Here is a 21468-nt window from a genome sequence, read left to right on the forward strand (position 1 = left end):
AATATCAGTAATTTTAAAAAAAGGATTTTGAGACTGCCCCCTGGTGGCAGTAAACAGCTACAACAAGTATATCTCCAAACATGCTGTGCGTCGGACCAACACGCTGCCATGTAAAAAGGAAAAAGTTAGTTTAAACTGCTTAATGACAACAAAGTAGGAAGGTTAAGCTCAGCAATGTCTGCGGTAACTAGAACGCCCTCATGACTTATGAACCTGAACCTGGTGGGTGCAGGTTTTCTCCAGCTGCCATGTTTCAGGGTCAGCAGTCTTAGTAAACACAAAAAACAGCTTTATTTGTTTTTATCGTCCTCGTCCATTATTCCAAGTTTCTGTACGACTTCTTACACTTTATCTAATTTAGTGCTCAGCTCAGATGAAATACTTTTAATGAGTGATTTTAACGTGTGTAGAAAATCTGCTTCAAATCTATGATCGGACTTAACTGGCTTCTCTCAGAACGTCAGAGAGCCCACTCACTCATTGAACAGTGGTTTTTAGGAAACCCTCGTTTGTCTGATCATTTCTTAACAGTGGTGGATTACATCACACAGGTGAAATTATTTCAGTAAACTCGAATGTTTCCATCGTTGCCGTCATGGTGCGTGCCACACGCCAACACAGCGTGGAGCAGCTACCTAAACATTACTCAGATGTCGATTACCTTTTGAGTACTTTTACACCCTCCCTGCACATGACTGTAGATACTCAGAGGACTGACTCTCTGGTATAACTGCACACCTTAAAGCAGACAGTGGCCTTGTAGTTATTTCAAATGTTTTCATTTGGCATGAAAAAACAGTTTGTTGCTGTAACAAAGCAGAGCCGTCTGTAAAGCTGCGGTTGGACATGTTACTAAACAGAAACAGGTTTGTTATCTGCGTCGTCTCCAGGTCAGCGTCGCAGCTGTGTTGAACAACTATTCATTCAGGAATTTCTTCTAAAATAATTTTTTAACCTTTAGAGGAAACATATTTATTCATTAATCAGCTTTTATAAGAGCTGATATTCAGACTCTGTTTAGCCTATCGATCTTTACAAACTTCAATCATTCTTGAGATAATAATTTATCTCTATTGGATCACAGGCTTTCAAGCTGGCAGTAATTAAACCACTACTTAAAAAGTATGTGATCCAGCTCTGTTAGCTAATTATGCACTAATCTCCAACTTTCCTCCTGTTTCTACAATTCTTGAAAAATCAGTTTTCACAGAGCTCACTGATGACTCGAGGAATGTTTATTTGAAGAGTTTAAGTCGTAGATAAGAATTATCTTATGTCCTCTGTCAGTGGACTCGTCTCTGTGCTCGTCCTGTTGGACTTTACTGCACCGTTCAGTAACACTGATCACGGTATTTTACTACAGTGATTAGAATACTTTATTGGTATTAAAGGAAATAAATGATCCAATGGTTTGAATCTAACAGACAGTTTGTTCATGTAAAGAGGAAGTGCTCTTCACACACTAAGGAGTTCCACAGGGTTCTGTGCTAGGAACGTCTACATGCTTCCCTTAGACAATACTGTATGAACCCACTGAATCCATTTGAAATGCTATGCAGATGCTACCTAATTATCTATTAGTTAAACTACAATTATGTCTTAAAGATATAAAGGCCTGGATTTCTGTGATTCTCTACTTCCTGCTTCAGATAAAGCTTGGATCATGTTTGGCCCTCTAAATCGTAGGAACATGGTGTCCAACCAGACGTGACATTATTATGGTGTGCAGATACACTGTTATAGTCATTTCTGATCAGGATATGTTCTTTAATGCGCTTATTAATATGTAGGACTGCTTCCTTTCATCGCTGCAACATCTCTAAAATTAGAAATATCCTATTTCAGAGTGATGCTGAAAAGCTGGTTCATGCATTTATTACTTCCAGGCTGGACGACTGTAATTCATTATTATCAGGTTCTAAAATTTCCCTAAAAAGCCTTCAGTTGATCCAAAATAGTGCCACGAGAGGACTGACAGGGACTAGGAAAAGGAATCATTTCTCCCACGTTAGTTTCTGTTAAATCCAGAAGTTGATTTAAAATCCTTCTCCTCACTTACAGGGTCTCACATGGTCCCATCATATTACAAAGATCTCCTTTAACCTTGTTATCCTGACAGAGCGTTTCACTCTCAGGCTGCAGGTCGACCTGTGGTTCCTAAAGCTTTCAGGAGAAGAACTGGAGGCGGAGCTTCGGCTGTCACACCCTCTCCTGTGGGTTTCCTGTGATCAGGTGACCCTGAACCACCTGATCACTTCTTCTCCTCTCACCTCTTTTCTCTCCACACGTTTAAACACCGCTGCAGCTTGTCATTCAGTTTTCCTCCTCTCTCACTCAGTCCTGTCTCTCCGTGCCCTCTTCTTTTATCTTTCTTCTTTTCAACCCCCAACACGGGTGTTGAGATGGCCCCGCCCCTTCCTGAGCCTGGTTCTGCTGGAGATTTCTTCCTGTTAAAAAAGGAGTTCTTCTTTCCCACCATAAAGTTATGATTATTACATTAATATTAATTGTGTAACTTGAACTAGTGGAGGTGAAGCCTGCCAGACAGATCCTGGTTACAGCTGCCTCTAATCTGCACACCTGCCAGTCAAACTGGCCAAGTCAATAATGCTGAACCTCAATGAAATCAGCATGAATACCCCCCCCAAACCGTTTTTGTAACAGCCTGCATACGTGTTAATTTCCTCCTGGAAGCCGGGTCAAGCTGGAGTGTCCCTTGGAGAAAATGCAGTTCTTGGCTCAAAGCCTCTGAATTTGCCACCTGGTCATCACAGCACAAAGAGTCAAAGCTGCCATCACATAAAAGGGACAAATACATTCATCACCGTCCGTGCAGTTCATCAAAATAAATGTCTGAGCAGACGTATTCACCAGCAGGAAAACTGCGTTTTTCACACGCTCAGATTTTGACTAGTGCATAGTGCGTACATCTTGTAGCGCAGTTATCAGGAGAGCAGGATACTGATCCTCAGGATCTGCACACAACACTCCTGGCAACAAACAGCAGCAGCTTGAGTGATTGCATAAAGGCATGACATGGAAAAGGCTTCCAGCCCATCTGGGAGAGGCTACTGTAAGGATGCTTCTGATAATATAATGATGATTTGTTTCGACAACGCTGTCTCTCTGTTAACACGTCATATCTTAACATTACACGTGCTCGATCCTGCCTGCGACGCTGACGGTACGAGCTGTGAGCCTGTGCTTGTTCGGGACTGTGACAGTGCCAAGTAGGCATCGAGAGTGCGTCAGAGTGCAGATTTTAAAATGTCACCAGCCCAACGCTTTCTGCTCAAGTTCTCCTTTCAAACACGACATGAGGCATGTCTTGTTTGGTCACCTGTGGAGGAATATGCAAAGTGTCAGCGCCAAAAAGTCCTGCTGTGATGTTGATGCACGATTCCAACAGCAATCTCATTTTAATTTCTGTCTCCACAGGTACTACACCCCGAAGCTGATATGGTAATGAGATTACAGTTGTCTGCTCCCATTCGATATGTGCGGCGTGATGTTAATCTGCATTCCATCTTCATCACAGTGATTCCACCGGCCTCACGCAAACTGACACAGAATCTGGAACACTGTTACTTCTGCTCACATTTTATAAAATCGAATCAATCCCAGTTTTTCTTCAGTTTGATATTGAAGAATTCAGCAGCGCTCAACTAAATATAGAAAGGACAACGCTCTCCTTCCTTCTTGGTGTAATATTCACAATAACAGCAAAAGCACACAGAAAACCTTCCTAACCATCATCGATTTATTTCAGGTTACAACGTGTTCTGGTTGTGATAAAACGGCACTTTAGACCGAATCAGTCAGGAAACCAATCAAACAGGCAGATGTCAGAACGTCCTGACCTTTAACCCCTAATATAAGTCAGGATTTTCCATAATGTTCCCAACAGCAGCGTTTCCTAGTACAGTACCATGTTTTTGTCATTTTGGGCTTTTTGGTAAAGTTTGCAGAGGCTCTGCTGACGGGCTGCACTTTAATGAAGCTGCAGCAACAAACACCCACTTCTTTTGAACTCAACGCCCTCAGTTTCTAAGATAAGCTTTCTAATGTAAATTTGTAGTAACCTCTGCTCATATCAGCAGAGGTCATTTTCTCCAACTTTACAATGCTGGAGACCCACAGCAGCTTTCACAGGCTGTTAGCAATGCAAACCAGTGAATGAAGGAGTCAAACATCAAACGTTGCTCCAAACCTTGAAATGTGCACATCGACTCTGAGGGAAGTTTTGTAGATGTGAAAGATTTATTTATTTATTTATTTTAAATCAGAGGAGTTGCATACGCACATTTATGAAGATGGATTACAGAGTTTAACTCTGAGTTCTACACAGCAAACAGCACACGGAGCATCTACATACTGCACGTTACAGCTAGCATGATATTTCATGACTATGGTGACGATTTGTGTTTAAAAATTAACCACACAACTTTAAACGTGCTTAATTAAATATGAACGTCAGCATAAATAAATTGGTTGTTTTCCACTCGTAACATTAGATGAATCGCCACTTCACGTGATTATTTCTCTGCGACATCAGCACAAACAAAAATCAGTTTCTTTAATCAAACGCTGCAATCAGTTCGTTGTTGCCGTTCGTTTGTTGAGATTTACTAATAAAATTAAAATCATCAGAAAGCCAATCACTTAAAAATTAACTGAGTTTGGTTGTTGGAAATATTCTGAGGTTTCCACTGAAGTGACAAACACACAGTTTCTCACATGCATCTAAAAATGTTTTCATCCTGTAACATGTCACAGGAATCTGCATCAACTTTGAAGGTCTATAAACATGTTAATAATAAAGTGAGGACAGAACAGAAGAGATGATGATTCAAGCCTGAAATGTGTAGTTAGTTATAGATGTAAGTTTTTAGGTGGTGCTGTGTCACTATAGCAACACAATCATTGTAAGTAATATTGCAGTAATTGTTCCACAGAAAGTTGACGAGTCACAACCCTGAAGCACAGTTACTGTGTTATTTCTGACCAGCTCTGAGCTCGTTTTCAGGCTGGAAGGAGACGAGCAGCAAAAAAAGCTTCTGAAAATAATAATTTCATTATTTTAATGTAACAAACACTGAATGTTTGAATTCGTAACTTTGTATCTTTGCAAACAGTTTTAACGTTGGTCGTGTTTGCTGTGAATCGTCTCTCTGATGGGACAGTAAACTCAAAAATATGCCCAGACGCACCGAGCCGTAACAGTGGAGAACCGGGAGCAGTCCATAGTGCTCTAATGGACTTACTGGACTGTGGACGTCCAGTCCTTAATCTCAACCCGTGACATTATCACTCATAAGTAAACCTACCATAACATAACCACACAGATTAAAATGTGTTGCTTTAAAATTTCAGTGTAATTTTTAAAGATATCCTAAATGTGAAATGATTTAATAGTTTTAAGCAGTATTAAAAAATCCTTTCTGTCCAAAGAAGGTTTTTAAACGCGACCTCCATTTGTGAAATACTTCAGAAATAGTTTGTGCCCCGGGCCATTTCACAGCAGAAACACGGGAAAATAGTTTTTTCTCCAGACTGAAACTCGGTGTGCAGCATGACAAGTCGAAGTTTCACAGTCATTTAGAAACAAAGGAAACAACAAGTTAGCTTCAATCCTCTAAATCAGATCAGTTAGTTGTGATCATTGGAAACAGTAACCACATCAAAGTCATTTATTTGCTCCTGGAATCAGTAAACTGAGCGTCACAAAGTAAATCTGTGTTGAGCCTCTTTCTGCCTTTTGCTAACAAAAAGTCTAGAATATGGAAAATAGAGACAAACTCAGTGTGATGCTGTTTGTTGTGCAAGAGGCCAGAAAGTTCAGAGAGAAAGTTCCTCCAACTAAAACAGGACATGAGTTGAACATGAATCGTAGCAGAAATAATTCTTCACCCACAACTGAAACTTCTAATGAACCGAATCAAAGCTTTTAGATTGAAGTGCTGTTTAATGAGTCAAATTGAAATTCTCTCGTTAACACATTATTCTGAGCATCGATATCAGCAACTGAGAGAAATCTACATAACGACCAAGGATGGTTGTTTCAATACCAGCTGCTGCTTTTACTTTGTAGTGATGCACCAACGTCAGAATGAGTAAGTCGTTTTTACCTGTAATCAGAATCAAGAGTCATTTCTGATATTTGCCCAAGATTTCCCATCTTATTAACTGGGACACATAACATACGTTTCCTTTCATAGTTATGCATATGTATATATGAAGTGTTTATTAAACTGGTGGATCAACTGAATCATCAAACATCTCCATAATAACCTCAGCACTGTTTGGCCTAACAAACTCCTGTTTTTGACATTTCATTTTTCTTTGTTCGTCGTTACGTTTAGGGACCAAAACTGCTCTGCTAGGTTTGGGTTAAGCAAACATAACGTGTGTTGTGAATGTCACAGGTGAAAGGTTAGGCTTGGTTTCACCCTGGACCTCAGCTCGGCTGTTCACTGGCTACTAGAAATAAACTGCATCAAATGTCCTGGATAGTTTTTGTTATTCATTTAATTATAATTTGGCCTTTATTTGATTTTTTCAACTGTATTATCTACTGTACTTGTAGATAATACAGTTGATAATACAGGGTTATGACATCTCAACCGTTTCTATTGAAAACAAAATCTTGATTGTGGTTATTACTCACCCAAGTCAATAAGAAATGCAACCAAAAATGTTTCCATTGCTTTTTTCTTGGTGTGGACCTCAAAGACATCTGCAGTCACCTTCAGCTCCATCCATCCCACAGCACCAGCAGAGCACGCCTGCCTGCACCTTACGGCATCTCTTTCAGAACCTGAAGGATCTACTGAAGTCAGACTAACCTGTAGGTTGGAAGATAAAACTCAAATATAAATCCTGCATGTGAGAAGAAGTTGTCTTTTTTTATAGTCCACCACTTACATGTTTTCTTAATAATAGGCAGTTCCAAAAGTGCAGCCCAAAGGACCCAGTTTAAAAAGAAAGCCTTTTACCACGTCTCAATAATGGTTACCACATTTTGAAAATCTGCAATTTCCTTTAAAAGCAGCAGCTCTATCGATTTTCCTTTACTATGAAGGCCAACAAATTCATTTCCATTGTACACAGAATGTGAAAAGAGCGACAGCGGTACATAAAACTGATAATAGACAGCTACATTTATAATAGGCGTCCTGCCACAGCAAAGGACAGAATACAGCAGAGCTCGTTTTTATTTCAGCCTCTGTTTTGGTCTTTTCCCCACGTGCTCCTCCTCTCACAGCAAAATCAAATCACAATAAAAGAAGAGCTCATGCTTTCCTCAGCGCTGTGCGCCTTCAGCACAGAGCAGCTTTGATACGGCTGAGGTTTGCTTTCTAAATCACATAAACACATTTCCTAAGTGTTTCTATCACACTGCAGTCTGCATTTCAAAGTTTTCCTTTAGTGGAATATTTGCATTACAGTGATAAATACTCTGAAACACAATTACTGGAGCTCTGTCTGTCCGCTGGTTAGTTGGAAATGTTGCGTCAGCCGTACCGATCATGAAAGAAAGATGAGTCTCGTTACAAATTCAGTGACCTGCTGGAGACAGCAGTGGAAACGACGTCCAGTGTGAGCGATTGTTTAGCCAAACACAGGCTGTAGCTGTGTCCCAGTGAAGGGGCCGCATCCTTCGGAGGCCGCATTTGTAGGCTGATTACGTCACAGCGACGCCACAAAGGCTGTCCAACTTCATCGACTCCAGCCGACAAACACTAGTGAACCTCGAGCTCCCGGCTGGCTATCAGCTGGTGGGTAACAGACGCCTCCGAAAACATCGAAGCACTTTTGCAAATACGTGATGTCTTGATAAATCGAGCAGATATTTGAAGTTTGCACAGCTACACGCTCGCCTGAAAATAACTTAAAATGTATTTGGTGACCCAGAAAGAGTAATATTAAAACTATGTAGCTGCTGCCATTGTTGAAAACTGGAACTGGCTGAGCCGCACTATGCAATCTGGGATATGGTGGACCACGAAGGATACACCCGACCCATCCTTCAAATCTGGGGAAAAGGAGGACGCTTTGGCTGGAGTCTACTTATCTGGACAGCCTTCGTTGCATCACTGTGATGTAATCAGCCTACAAATGCAGCCTCCGAAGGATGTGGCCCCCGAGTTGAGACACAGCATGAAGCTTTTAACACTGGAAACTACTTTTTGTTTGAGTGCTGCAGATAATCAATGAAAGGCATGTTCTTTGTACATCGCAGATCCTTCCAGTTTCTCTGCTTCATGTGAGAGGATGATTAAAGACAGTAAGTGTGTTTGATTGTGAACAAATGTAAAAGGAGTCACGACACAAAGAGCTGGAGCACAGAGAAATGATTGACCTTGTGGGCACCACTCCAGTAGATGTCAGCAAAGTTGGACCACCTTCATACAACTGTGTTTTTTCTAGTGCCGAGTATGGATTTAATACTCTCCCTCTCAGTGGACCACCTGTCTGGCTTTTAAACACTTTGACGGCCACGTTCTGCTGTAGTCTTAATGGTTTTAGAAAAACATGGTATGGTTTAGCGAAGGCAGCTGGAAATCCCAGCAGACTCATTAGCCAAGTGATCCAGCGTTGAAGAATTTTACTACACTATCCTCCTGATGAATCTTTGACTCTGCGACTTGTACAATACTCATCCTCAAGCAAATAACCCTGAACCAGCGGCTTTCTTCAGCCAAACATGCCTCATAATCTGTTATGTTCAGCTGAGGGTGCTGTGTGCTCTTTGTGCATACAGCAGCTGCTAAAAGGCATAAAACTCCCAGAGACCATCTCCACTGATAAAATGTGCTTATTATATTTAGTAAGTGTGAGGAAAGGAAGCACTGATGCACCGATACGACTGTTTAGTAGGGGTGCAACGATACACAAAATTCACGGTTCGGTTCGATACTTTGGTGTCACGGTTCGATATTTTTTCGATACAAAAAAAATGTTCATGCATTTTTAATTTGTCATTTATTAAAATTATAAATATATATTTTAACTCAAAAGTACAGTTTTTAAATTTAACCCTAACCCTTGTGCGTGTTTTTTATTTTGACAGCGAATGCGCACCTGCGGACCACTTATGTGCAGCCCTGGTTATTTAGCTCGTCATATCGCAGCCACAGAAATTCTTTTGTCCATGAAACCATAAAGCTGCACTTTCTTTTTGCCTTATAGTCTGATTTGTCATAACTTCTCCGTTTTGTGGTAAGCTTTTCTTTGGCTGTCACTTCTTCACCCTGACCTGTCTTATTTGGCTCAGCAGAACTAAAATATATATCTGTCTGTGAAGGTTCTCAATCATCCAGGTCATCGTAGTGAAATATATATCCTGCCGCACTCACATAAGCTCAGCGATTCTCTGCGCGATCAACCTCTCACATGTTTAAGCTGCGGGAGATTTCACTTGTCATGTTTGCATAGTAAGCTAACGATTAATAAGACGATGTCAGAGGAATTGGTGCACAAATTATCATCACTCACAGATCAGTGCTGTCGCTCTCTATACACAGTTCGCACGATTGCAAAGTGAAAGCAAAAAAACAAGCGCAAATTCAAACGCGATTTCAATATGTCACATATTGACAGTGGCTCACCGATGCCAATGACATAATTACCCAGCTACATTTCTGAAAGAATGCAAAAGCATTGACATATATTTTTCCTACAATAGCCCGACGGGCAGGGAAGAGATAGATTTTGGTAGCCCGACTGAAAAAATCGCTAGCTCCGGGACGTCGGGCTAGCGATATTGCGAGCCCTGTATCTGATTGAGGAATCACTCATCTTTGGAAAAGAGAGTTTATTACAGAGAAATGTCTCTTTCCAAAATAAAAGCTATACTATCCGCTTCTTCTGGGCTATAGTCTCAGCAGCATAAGGAGAATCATGTGCTAACAGCTGTCTAAATGACTCGGCTAAAGTTAGTAGCATGCTTGTTGTTTTTGTCTTTGCACTAGGATGATGTCGGAGTAAATGTGCAGTCATATTCGTTGTGTTCCCACTAGTGCTTTCAGGTTAATCTCGTTGAAATGACCTTAACACCACAACACGGCAAATCTCCGTTAACGAGCTACCGCCGATCGCTCCGTGCATGGGGCTAGACGGCCAACACGTTAACGAGCTAACTGCGCTAACACACTAGTTCACACCAATGTAATTGAGCATTGCATGGCACATCCAACATACTGTTTTACTTTAGTCCATGACTCGCTTACCTTCAGGGTCATACGTCACATGAAAACCAAAATAATTCCAAACGCCAGATCTGAATGAGGGTGGGGAGGTCCATGTTGCAAGGAGAGCTTAACTTCTGTCTCGCTAGCTTGCCCTGCGCTCTTCCTTCTGACGATGCTGTCTGTGTTGAGCGCTCAGTGGATCTGCGCTCGACTACTCCGCCTAGGCTGCACTGTCGACCCTAGGCGGAGTAGTCGAATGCAGATTCACTGAGCGCTCAACACAGACAGCATCGTCAGAAGGAAAATTGATAAAATAAATTACAAATGTTGTATTGTTCGATACATATGCGTACCGAACCGAAAGCACTGTATCGAACGGTTCAATATCGATACGAATATCGTTGCACCCCTACTGTTTAGCTCTGTTACGCGACCTCCAGAGCTTCATTGAATGTATTCACAGTGATGGCGGTTACTGTTACATCTGTTTTGTTCTCACCACGGGAGCTATATCACAGTTTGGCTGTTGCTGAGTCATTTTGTCCCAGAAACTTGTTGTTTGTTGGTTTCTATTCTGGTACTTGCTGAAAATCTTTTGTCTTTGAGCTCTTTTGTTAAGAATGACTTTGCTCCCAGGAGCACAGCAACAGAAATGTAAATTTGTTGTAAGATGCTAAAGAGTTTAGCTGTGATGCTGCAAAGTTTATTTTTACCCACTGCAGCAAAGCTCGTTTCTAAAACGTGTCCACTCAGGATCTGACGGCTTTTCTGTTTCCTGTCGGACCAGCCCGCTCTTCTTTTGATGCTGTGCAGATGAGGCTGTTTTAATCTGAAGCCGGTGGTTGTGTTGCACTGTTCAACAGCATGAGCGCGGTGCAGAAAATGGACAGAGCAATTTTCTGTTGACAAATGAACGCACGCAGTGATAAAGTAGAAGGACTGATGATGTGCATCAACCGGTCACAGCGTTTTCAATAGAAGGCCAAGAAGCAGGGACCATTTTTACAGCACAAAGGTGCTAAAAGCCTTTAGCGGACGACTCATTTGAAACATTATTACACGAGAGAAGTGAAGGAACCGTAATTACATCTTCCACAGCTGTTTGAATCAGTCTGTTATCTGCAGAACATAAAGGTACGGTTTTATCTACAAGTTCTGCAAAGGGTTATAAATTAAAACGTCTCTGCTGTTTCAAAATACAAGAGTCTGGATTATTAGCTCGCATTTCAGAATTATGAAGACGTGCTCATGTTAATGGGCTCGTTTATAACACCACTGCTTGTGTTACCATCAGTCCTTCAGTCAGTTTAAAGAGAGAGTCACAGTTTCCCTTTTTGACCTGGTTCAGCCCAGAATGAATCATCTGATCTGCACTGATGCAGCTTTCTCACAGTGAATAAGGGTGGAAGGATTTGAGAACATGCAAAGTTGACCTGTTTTCAATCATCAGTCATTCGATTGTTGGGTTTGTTTTCTTTGTGTTATTGTAGGTTTACCTTTCAACAGAAAGCACCGCAAAGCAACCGTTCTTGTGATTTGAAGCTGTGTAAATAAAACTGAATTGAATTGAAAAATTGAACTCTGTGTACAAACAAGTGTGTTTATGCTAGCAGTGATTAAATCTGTTAATATAAAAGTGCCTTGAGGCGACTGTTGTTGTGATTTGGTGCTGTAGAAATAAAGCTAAATGAAACTGAATCTGTTGCAACATCACAGATTTGACTGTGAAATATACTTTTTTAAAAATCTCAAAACTCAAAAAACACAAGTTCATTCATGTTTTCTGCTCTTTAGGCATTAACAAAAGTTATGTGCAATATGATGAAACTTCATTTATGCAGATGGCTCTTTGCTACCATATGGCCTAGTTGTCACAGTTGCTAAATTAATTGCAGTAAGCCTACTTTTCCCTGTGCAGTGGGTAGATGTCATTATTGAGTTCGTTTTAACAGGGATGGATGTGGAAGCTGTAAATCGGCTCTTAGTATGATTAACGAGAGAGTTATAGGTTAAATTTAAATGTAATTAAAGGTTAAAGTCTAATAGAAAGTCATCTTGCTGGGAAGATGCTCATTTGACCTTCAACAGATGTTAGTTTTCTGGCTAAAATGTCTCTTCGGTCATAAACCTGTTTGTGCCATCAGAACAACTGATGAAACATGTTAATCATATCAATTAGAGCTGGGCGATATATCGAGTTTTTAAAAAATATCGATATATTTTTATACGAGATATAAGATGTGACCATATCCTTTATATCGATATAGTCTATGTTACGTTATAATTATACTTGTGGAGCCGCAAGTTTGCCTCTCTTTCGTCCACTTTCGTCTTTACGCAACGTTACTCGGCCTCGCCCCTCCTTCACTGAACACAACTCCCCCTCCTCCCCCATCGCTTCACCTGCAGGAAGCGAGAAGATGGACACGGCAAATCTCCGTTAACGAGTTACTGCGCATCGCCCCGTGCGTGGGGCTGGACGGCGTCAACGTGTTAGCTAGCTAACCACGCTAACGAGCTAACCACGCTAACGCCATGCAGCCCAGAGGTGCTGCACGGACTAAAATCCTTTCATTTTCTCAAAAGTTGACAGCGCGCCTTATGTATGAATTCTGGTTGTGCTTGATGGCCGCGAACCGATTTTATGTGGTACACAGCGCTCAGCAATCTGTCAAAAAATGTTTTAGTACGACTTTGGTAAGCTACGGAGCTGCACCGCTTGATGGATTGTCGGAGCATTACGGCTGAGCCTCGCGGAGTGATACGTACTGTGCTTCAACGTAATATTACCTTACTGTGTATAAGGACCATAAATGGCACCTGTGGTTGCGAAGCGGATTTCAAACTCCAGGCTGTCAGTCTGTACAAGTTGGGAACAGAGCAGCTGTGAAATCTGTCTTTGTTATTGTGCTCAGCGTCTATTAGTTTACATTTTGACTGCACATTTGTGAGCTTTTTGTTATGCACAAAAACAACATTGTTTTCTTTTATTTATGGAGCATTATTATTTAATAAATGCTCATAATTTATTTTTGAGTAAATTTTATGTACATCTGCTCTATGTTAATAAAAGTGCCTGTGTGACATCTGGGACACAGCTTTGACTAAGAACTCTCTTTTTGTTCCTACTTTATGGCTTTAAAAAAAGATATATCGAGATATATATCTTATATCGCCATCCAGCTAAAAAATATCAAGATATGAATTTTGGGTCATATCGCCCAGCCCTAATATCAATCACTGTTTTTCTGCAGCTTTTAGTGAGACCTGACTTCACCTGATGTGTTGCCGTGCAGTGGTCATCTACAGCATCCGGTCCAGGTTTGAGGTTATTGTTTTGTTATTACCAGTGGTGGTACTGGTGGAGGCTTTCCGTGCATCCTTTCCAAACAAGCACCTGTTCAGTGTTTTCTAATGGAGCTTTTCTCTGATCGTTACAGTCTGACCTTGAGATGAGTTTGCTCGACACCCACTCCTGGAAAAACTGTGACATTTTACTAAGAATCACCTGAATAGTTCAGACCAGCACCTGCCAGTACCTGTGCTGTTATAGATGGGGTCACCTTTGCTGATGACCTGTTAACACCACAAAATCAAATATTTACACTTTTTATCTTTGAGTATGTTTGTTTTAAATAAAGGAATAAGTCAGATGAATGAACATGGGTGTGGTCGGTTACATTTAACCTGTTAGTCTGATGATGAGTGAACACGCTGACCATGTGGAGTGATGCTCTTTGACTAGGTTCGTTTTGTAAAGACTAATCTAGTTCTCAGTTGTGCAAAAGTCAAAACAAACATATCAGCATTTCAAAGGGCGTAGTTTAGGTGAAGCTCAGTATCTGAGAGTCTGAACGAATGAAAGGTCAGTGTCATGTTTTAATTAGATACATATGACAGTTTGTCAGTGTGTTTTTAACTCATTCACTGCCATTGACGTCTATAGCCGTCAATGGCAGTGAATGAGTCAATGGGTTTAACTCATTCACTGCCAATAGCTGGCAGTGAATGAGTTAACTCTGCTCTGTTTTGGTCTGTCCCACTGACGGGACTAATGGTCATTTTGATAAGTTTGCAATATGTTATTGTCATAAGTCATTAAAACAGTCTATGTCTAATGACTCAAGAACTCATTATAAAACCAATGTGAGTGTTTCTTTTTGCGTATATCCAAAATACTGTCACGAATCTCTAACGTGCTCTAACTTACTATATCTATTAATATACTTTATATTGATCCCAGCGTACTTTTACATACCATCACTGAAGGATTTGTCACAGCTGGGTGGGCAGGTGTGTTTGAGGTGTGGACCCAAAAGCAGACACAGGAGTGAAAACTAAAGCGTAACAAACAGCGGGCTGCTTATTGAGGCTGTACGCAAAAAACCAAACAAAGGCTACGCAAGCGGAGGCCGAACTAGACTAAAACCTAAACTGGGACCACCTAAAACTAACCATGAAGACTATCATGTAGGGCTGCACGATTAATCGTTAGAAAATCGCGATCTCGATTCATACTTATGTGCGATCTCATTTCCAAATGACAACGATTTAAAAAAAAAAAAAAAGACGACGATTGTAGCGCATTTTGATCCGGGACGTACTCTGCATGAAAACAAGCGCTCACTCTTCCTGCTCAACAGATGACAAGGGCGGAGCCTTATACCACGTGATACAGAAGCTGCCGTGTGATGCTAAAATTAGCAGGGAAAAAAACAACAGAGAGCACGTCAGGGATGACGAGAAAGTGACAGGAGAAAATCCGTCCCGGTCAACCACCCAAACATCAATAACGGGAACCTTATACAGCGCTTCTCTATACCCGTCGACCTCCCGCAGGCACAAAGAAATCACGGAGGCTATCACTTATCACCTGACCAAAGATATGGCTCCATCAACACTGTGCAAAACGAGGGATTTAGGAAAATGATCAACACCCTAGACAAACGCTACACAGTGCCGTCCCGCAACTATTTTTCTATTGTTGCACTACCTGCTCTGTACACGCAGCGTCGAGCAACGGTGGAGACGGAATTTCAAGCAGTACAACATTTTGCAGCAACGACAAAACGTGAGACATTTGTTGTTTTTATGTTTATTTATTGTTTTTATGTTCAGTCTCAACTGTTACGAAGTTGATGTGCAGTTAATAAGTGCAATAAATATTTATACTGGAAAAGAAAATCGTGATCTCAATTCTAAGCCAAAAAATCGTGATTCTCATTTTATGCAAAATCGTGCAGCCCTACTATCATGTGAATATGAACCTGAACAGTGAAGAACCCTGAGACTTGAAACTGACACTGAGCAGAGAGGGACAGAGGACTGAAATACACAGGAGGGTGATGAGGGAAGTGGAAACACCTGGAAACACAGCTGACACAAATGAACATGAAGCCACAGGGGAAGCAAAACTAAACACAATTAACATGGAAACAAGACTTTCAAAATAAAACAGGAAACATGGAGAGACAAAAACTGGGAGACAAAGAGAGGGAGAGAGACACAAGTGGAACCTACATGACAAACAGGAAAAGACGATTTCCCCAAATATCAAGCGTGGTCCGGTGCACGCTTCGTGGTCCTATATATCCCACAATTCATAGCGCGGCGGTGGGTGTGGATAATTTTGCCGCAAAATACAGCAGAAGGGAGCGGCCGAAGAGTGAACTGTCAAAAGTAAGTACTGAATATTATGTCACTTATTTATGTTGTTTAATAACGAAGAACATTAAAACATTGCTGTTGGCCACATGTCGGCAAAGTTATGTGACATTAGTGACGTTTGTACTAACTTTGTTTTAAAGCCTTTACTTTAAAGTATACGCCGTTCGATAGTCGACCTTAATCTTACAGAGAATCTGATGATTCTGTGGATAATTAAAGTCAGTCATATATCCACAAACACAACAAGCTGAAAGTCAGTGATGCTGCTCGGTTTGCAGTCCTGAACATCACGGCACAAGCAGGATTCACTGCACTGTTAATGTGAGCTGTGTTATATTGCTGCCTCTGTTCGGTGGTGTCGAGCCAAACGGACTTTAACGTGTGTTTGAACGAGCTGACGGTTCACTCGTTAAGCTGAAAGAAAGATGCTTTAATCACAGCAGTCACACGTGTGTCCACTGCACCATCTGGGACTCTTCTTGTTTACACTCGTAATAAGACAAACACTAAATCCTGCTTCTCTGTGCTGTTGTGTAGCAGTGTGTACACCTGAGACTGTCACCTGTCTGTCTGTCCTGCACTCTCTCTCTGTTTCTTTCTCTCTGATTGTGGAATAAAAGTATGAACATGTGTTTATAAGTTACACTTGTGTTTGAATCCTGCAGCTTATCACACATTTGATTTCCATGTGTGACGACTGCAAGTGTCCAGAGTGAGGACAGACTGAGGGACCCACTGCTGCACATCATCTGTGAGGCTTTGCAGCCCTGATGATCCACCAGGACAAACTCAGCAGTGTGTGAGGAAGAGGAGGAGGAAGAGCCAGCAGCAGCTGACAGATGGAGAGAATAGACAGACTGTTCCCTGTTTGTGAAGGACTGCTAGGAAAGTTTAACATAACTGTCTGTGCTGAATCAGTCTTATTAGGTAATGTTCAAATAATGTGATCATTCCAGTGTTTCCAGTGTGAGAGAAAGTACTCAGAGTACTCAGGGCCTTCAAGTTACACACTATGAAAGGCAGCAACAAGTTTAATGTTCAGAAACCTAAAGTCTGTATCAGCAGCAGGATGGAGCTAAAATAAATGTTGGTTTCAGTTCTATGAAGCTTTGAGTATTTTGGATCAGTAGCTGCTGTGTTTGTTGCATCATATTGCTGTAACTGTTTATATGCTTTATATATTCTGAGCTAAGTTGATCTATAGTGTTACATCATATTCTATAAGGATGTTATGTGTTTGTAGACTTTCTGCCCAGTTTGACCCATTTAGCAGACGTCAGCCTGTTTAAGGCTCTGATATCTATTCTGTGTGACTTACAGCAGTTATGACATGGTCTGATTTACTCACCCAATAAAGGAATATTTCATATATCAGTCTACTCTTCATTCTATCAGACACAGTTATCACAGCTCGTACATTTGCTTTTTACACATGTATGTAAGCATTGAGCCAAATTTAGTAATGACAACATATTAAACAAACAATATTTGTCTCTTATAATACATCTGTATACACACTGTCACAGATACTTGTCTTTGAGTGAAGATCTAAGGTGACAGGAAATATAAATAACTGCGACTTGAATCTTTGACCCAGAGTTCAAGCTCACTGCTGTAATATATATATATATTTATATAATATTGTCCATATTATATTTCCATTACCACAGTGAGATGACTTTAGTCTCATGAACAACATCAGCTAATTGTTATTAACTAGCTAATCTTAAATGACTGTTCAGCACAGACGTGAAGCCCAACAATCATGTTTACAGTCCTGTGCTCTCAGCCTCAGATACTCAGCTAATCAAAGTGATGTCAGCACAAAACATTGTGTCTCCTTCTTTCTGTCACACAAAGCTGTATCAAACGTTAGTATCATGGTTGCTAGGCAACCTGAGCAGCGCAACGAAGGCCAGTGCGTCCCGTTTCACAAGCCTCTCACTTCCGCACTTCTGTATCGGCTCGTACTGACGTGGCTCTGCAGCATCACACATTAGGATGTTTTATCTAATGATCTATGACCTCAGCGCATTCAAAATAACACTAAAAGCCTGTTAAGAGACATCAATTTATTTAGAACTCACCGGAAAGAAAATGCTGCGAGCAAACCAACAAAAAATTGGGGATGGCAGAGAAGTCGATATCCGCTCGTGTGAGCGCTGCAATCCAAGCCTGACGTCTTCGTTTAGTAATATCGGATACATCAAATCCCTCCCGTTGCCTCCAGGAGGGGAAACGATGAAAAGTGAGCCCATTGTCCAGTATTGCCTTCCCTATCGTGTGATCTAACGTTGCAACCGACAACACAGCACGTACGAACCACAGCTGACGCTTCCGTGTGCTTTCTTTGGCCTACTGTCATGGCGGGAGGGGGCGTGGCCACCTTCCGTGACATCACAGCCATAGACTAGACCAGTGTTTCCCAGCCTTTTGGAGCCTCAGCACATATTTCACATTAGAAGAATTACACGGCAAACAAACATGTCACAAAAAGCATGTTGATCATTTTCCCCGCGCACCAGGTGCAGTGGAACTGGTTCGGTGTTTCCCCAGTATACCATTTCTGCTTTCTTCTGACCACTACTCATGCTCGGGCCCACATCTGGGTCAGCGTTTTCTCCAGATCCCAGGTCAGATTGACTACTTATAAAATATATATTTATCTATTGCTCTTTTGTGCTGCATTGTCTCACTCACAGCATGACTATATAGTTTCTTCTTCATCTTCTTCTGTTTTACTGGCAGTTAGCAATATATTTCATTGGAGCAAGAAGTCGTACTGCCCCTAGTGCAAGAGAATGTAATTGTTCTGTCCAATCTGTCCAACGAGTACCAATCAGGTGAAACCAGATAATCTTCCACAGCACACCTATTCACTTCTGCCACGGTACAGTGGTTGGGAAACCCTGAACCAGACTAAAACTCAACTCAATAACAAAAGAACGTAACATTACTCCAACATAAGAAGTCAAAAAATACCAAATAAGCTCAAAATGCTGCCTCACAGACCCAGCTCCCTGACAATAATATGTGATCATGCATTTGGTCATATTTGTGTGTGTTACACTTTTACACTAAACCTTTGACAGAGCAAAAACAGTTCTGTGGTTCACGTCACCACCAACATTTGTTTCTTGCTGTATGCTTTGCAGTCCTGCTGGTTCATTGCTGTTCTAACACACTGCAAGTAAAGTGAAACTGCGGCATCTAGCAGAGTGAGAGATGATGTGACACTTTACGTGACGCATTTAGTCCTCGTTATGCATTTTAAAAGGCTGATCTCTGACATTATCCAACTGCAGAGTGTGAGCACAGCTGCAGCTGCTCTGCCTGCTGTGACTGGTGAAGCGGTGACTGGATATCCAGTCATTGTTTGGACATCTCCTGCTGCTATGGCTCGGTCTGTGGTGGACTGGATATGTCCAGCTGCAGAAGCTTACAGTTTGAACCTGTGAGACTCGTCTACCAGGTGTGTTACCTGCATGCATGATGCAAAGTCAGTGAGCGAGTGTCACTTCCATAGCAAACAGATATTTTAGAGCCATAATAAAACAAAGATAAAGCACAACCACAGCCAAAATCACTCGCAGCTGTGTGAAGTCATAATCAAAGACAGTCTTGGCAGCAGCCAAGATTATCCAAACCAGTGGTGGTCTGGTATAATGCATGATACTGCATCAGCTTTTCTCCACTGGCTATCAGATGAAAAGCAGATGTGACTGTGAGATAATGCTAAACATGTCTGGTAGACGAAAAGGTTCTCGCTGTCTTCTTCGGGTGTTTTTGATTTCCTCGGTTCTTTCTGCAGCCAGTTTATAAAAGGAAAACCACTTTTAAGCTTGTAGCAATGACAGCTACATCCAGGAGGCTACAAAATGAACAACCTGGAACAAAAGAGAATTCTAAACTCGCCGCGCTTTCAAATAAAAATGGCTATATTGGCATTGACAGATCCACAAAGATCAGAGGCAGAATACAGAGTTTCCCCTGTTCACTTAAGCCCACAACTCCAGAGACAGAGACGTGCACTGAGTGATATAAATCTGAGGAGCCAAGAGCAGGAATCACAATTATCTGGCATTTGTGCAGCCAGTTCACAAAGCTGAGGTGAACTTCCTCTCACAGTCACCTCGTATTCCTCGCACAGCAGAACAGGTCAGAGGCTCTGGCGCTCTCTGCCATGCTGTGAGGCTCAAATATCACAGTCCCCATGAAGAAAAGAAACTAGCATATCATTTCCTCAACATCTGCTACGACAGCAGGATTTTGCTTCCTGTAAGTTGGCAAGGCCTTGTGCGACTGACATGAAGTGGACTTAACCCAATAGGGTGATTATTGCTCCAGCCGCACAGAGCTAGGACTTGCCAGTTATTGCACAGAGAGGCAGGCTGCTGGTCATTATCACTCACATGCTTGAAATGCTCTCCTCCTTCAGGCCACCTTAGAAGAATCGTGATGAGGCCGCAGACAGCCAGACGGCGATAAAGGCAGCGAGCCCTGAGCTGCTTCTGGAATCTTAAAATGATCGTTTGTTTCCTGCTTGCATGAATACATTTGCAGAGAGGAGTACACTTTGTTTGTTGTATATATTCATCACACACAACGGTCCATGGAAGCGGTCAGTCTGTGACCAATAGGGTAGATGTGTCCACTCAATGCACGCTACCTCCCACCATGCATATCTGCCTGCATCAGAACAAATACCTCTGTTCCAGCCCCCCCCCTTTCATTTCTCAGACTCTATTGCAGAGGTGGGGAACAATTGTTCTGCTACATAACCCACCTCCTCCTCCTCTAATTCAGCACATCTAAAAGGAGGTCTATAGAGAGAAATAAGCCCTTTTCAAAGGCATTGCTTTGGCTAATGGCTCCAGCGAAGGTCCTTTGTAAGTAACACATACATATTAACATTTCTGCCATTTAGATGGAGGCACACAGTGTGTATTAAGACGCCTCACAAAGTAATAATGTAATTATGATAAAACAGGAACAGAGAAGAGATGTGATCACATTATCTTTCATTTCTGACTTTTTGCTGCAGTGAATTCAGTTCAGTTTAATTTTTCTTATATGAATAAAGTGACAGCATGTTACAGAAACAGAAGTAGTGACGGGACACTTAGTAGCAGCTTTGTATTGAACAGTCATTTGAATCAGTGTTTTTGCTGGATGTCAGCCAGTGAAAAACAGCATTTTCAATGTAAAATTAAATGAATAAAAGCCAAACAGGGATACTTTTTTGTTCCAAAGATTTATTTTTGCACGTTAAAAAAAAGAGAACTGTGCATTTTAGCAGGTCTCACTTACTCACACTCAGGACATGTTGTCCTTATGTGGCTTAAGTAAGACTAACAGGCTCACTTACAGGCTAAATTAAATACTGAGCTCAGGGTTCAGAACGTTTTCTGCTTTAGGTTAAATATAACAGCTCAGTGCTGCATTACACTGGAGATCCAGGCTGTACCCTGCCTCTGGTACCTGGGATAGGCTCCGCCCCTGACAAGTATAAGTGATGGTTTTGGTGCATCTCTGTTCTCTTTCTTTCATCGTCCACCTGTCGTCACTGCTCGGAGCTCCACCCAGCTGTTACACAGCATTCCTCTGC

At 41.5% G+C, this 21468-nt stretch overlaps 1 long non-coding RNA gene across 3 annotated transcripts in view; it reads right to left on the bottom strand.

The window, feature by feature from the left end:
- LOC309691522 overlaps positions 1-10602 on the bottom strand; it is a 52190-nt gene extending 41588 nt beyond the window's left edge. For 2 of the 3 annotated variants that reach the window (XR_014272035.1, XR_014272036.1), the window contains exons 1-2: positions 10233-10602; positions 6668-6845 (exon numbers count right to left, since the gene is read on the bottom strand). This is a non-coding gene — a long non-coding RNA (uncharacterized lncRNA). The remainder of the gene's footprint in view (positions 1-6667; positions 6846-10232) is intronic. The other variant, XR_014272034.1, reaches the window with a different exon arrangement.
- Positions 10603-21468: the final 10866 nt, after the last annotated feature.

The sequence above is a fragment of the Aulonocara stuartgranti genome (genome assembly GCF_965226115.1).
Source record: "Aulonocara stuartgranti genome assembly, chromosome: 16".
Lineage (NCBI taxonomy): Eukaryota > Metazoa > Chordata > Actinopteri > Cichliformes > Cichlidae > Aulonocara > Aulonocara stuartgranti.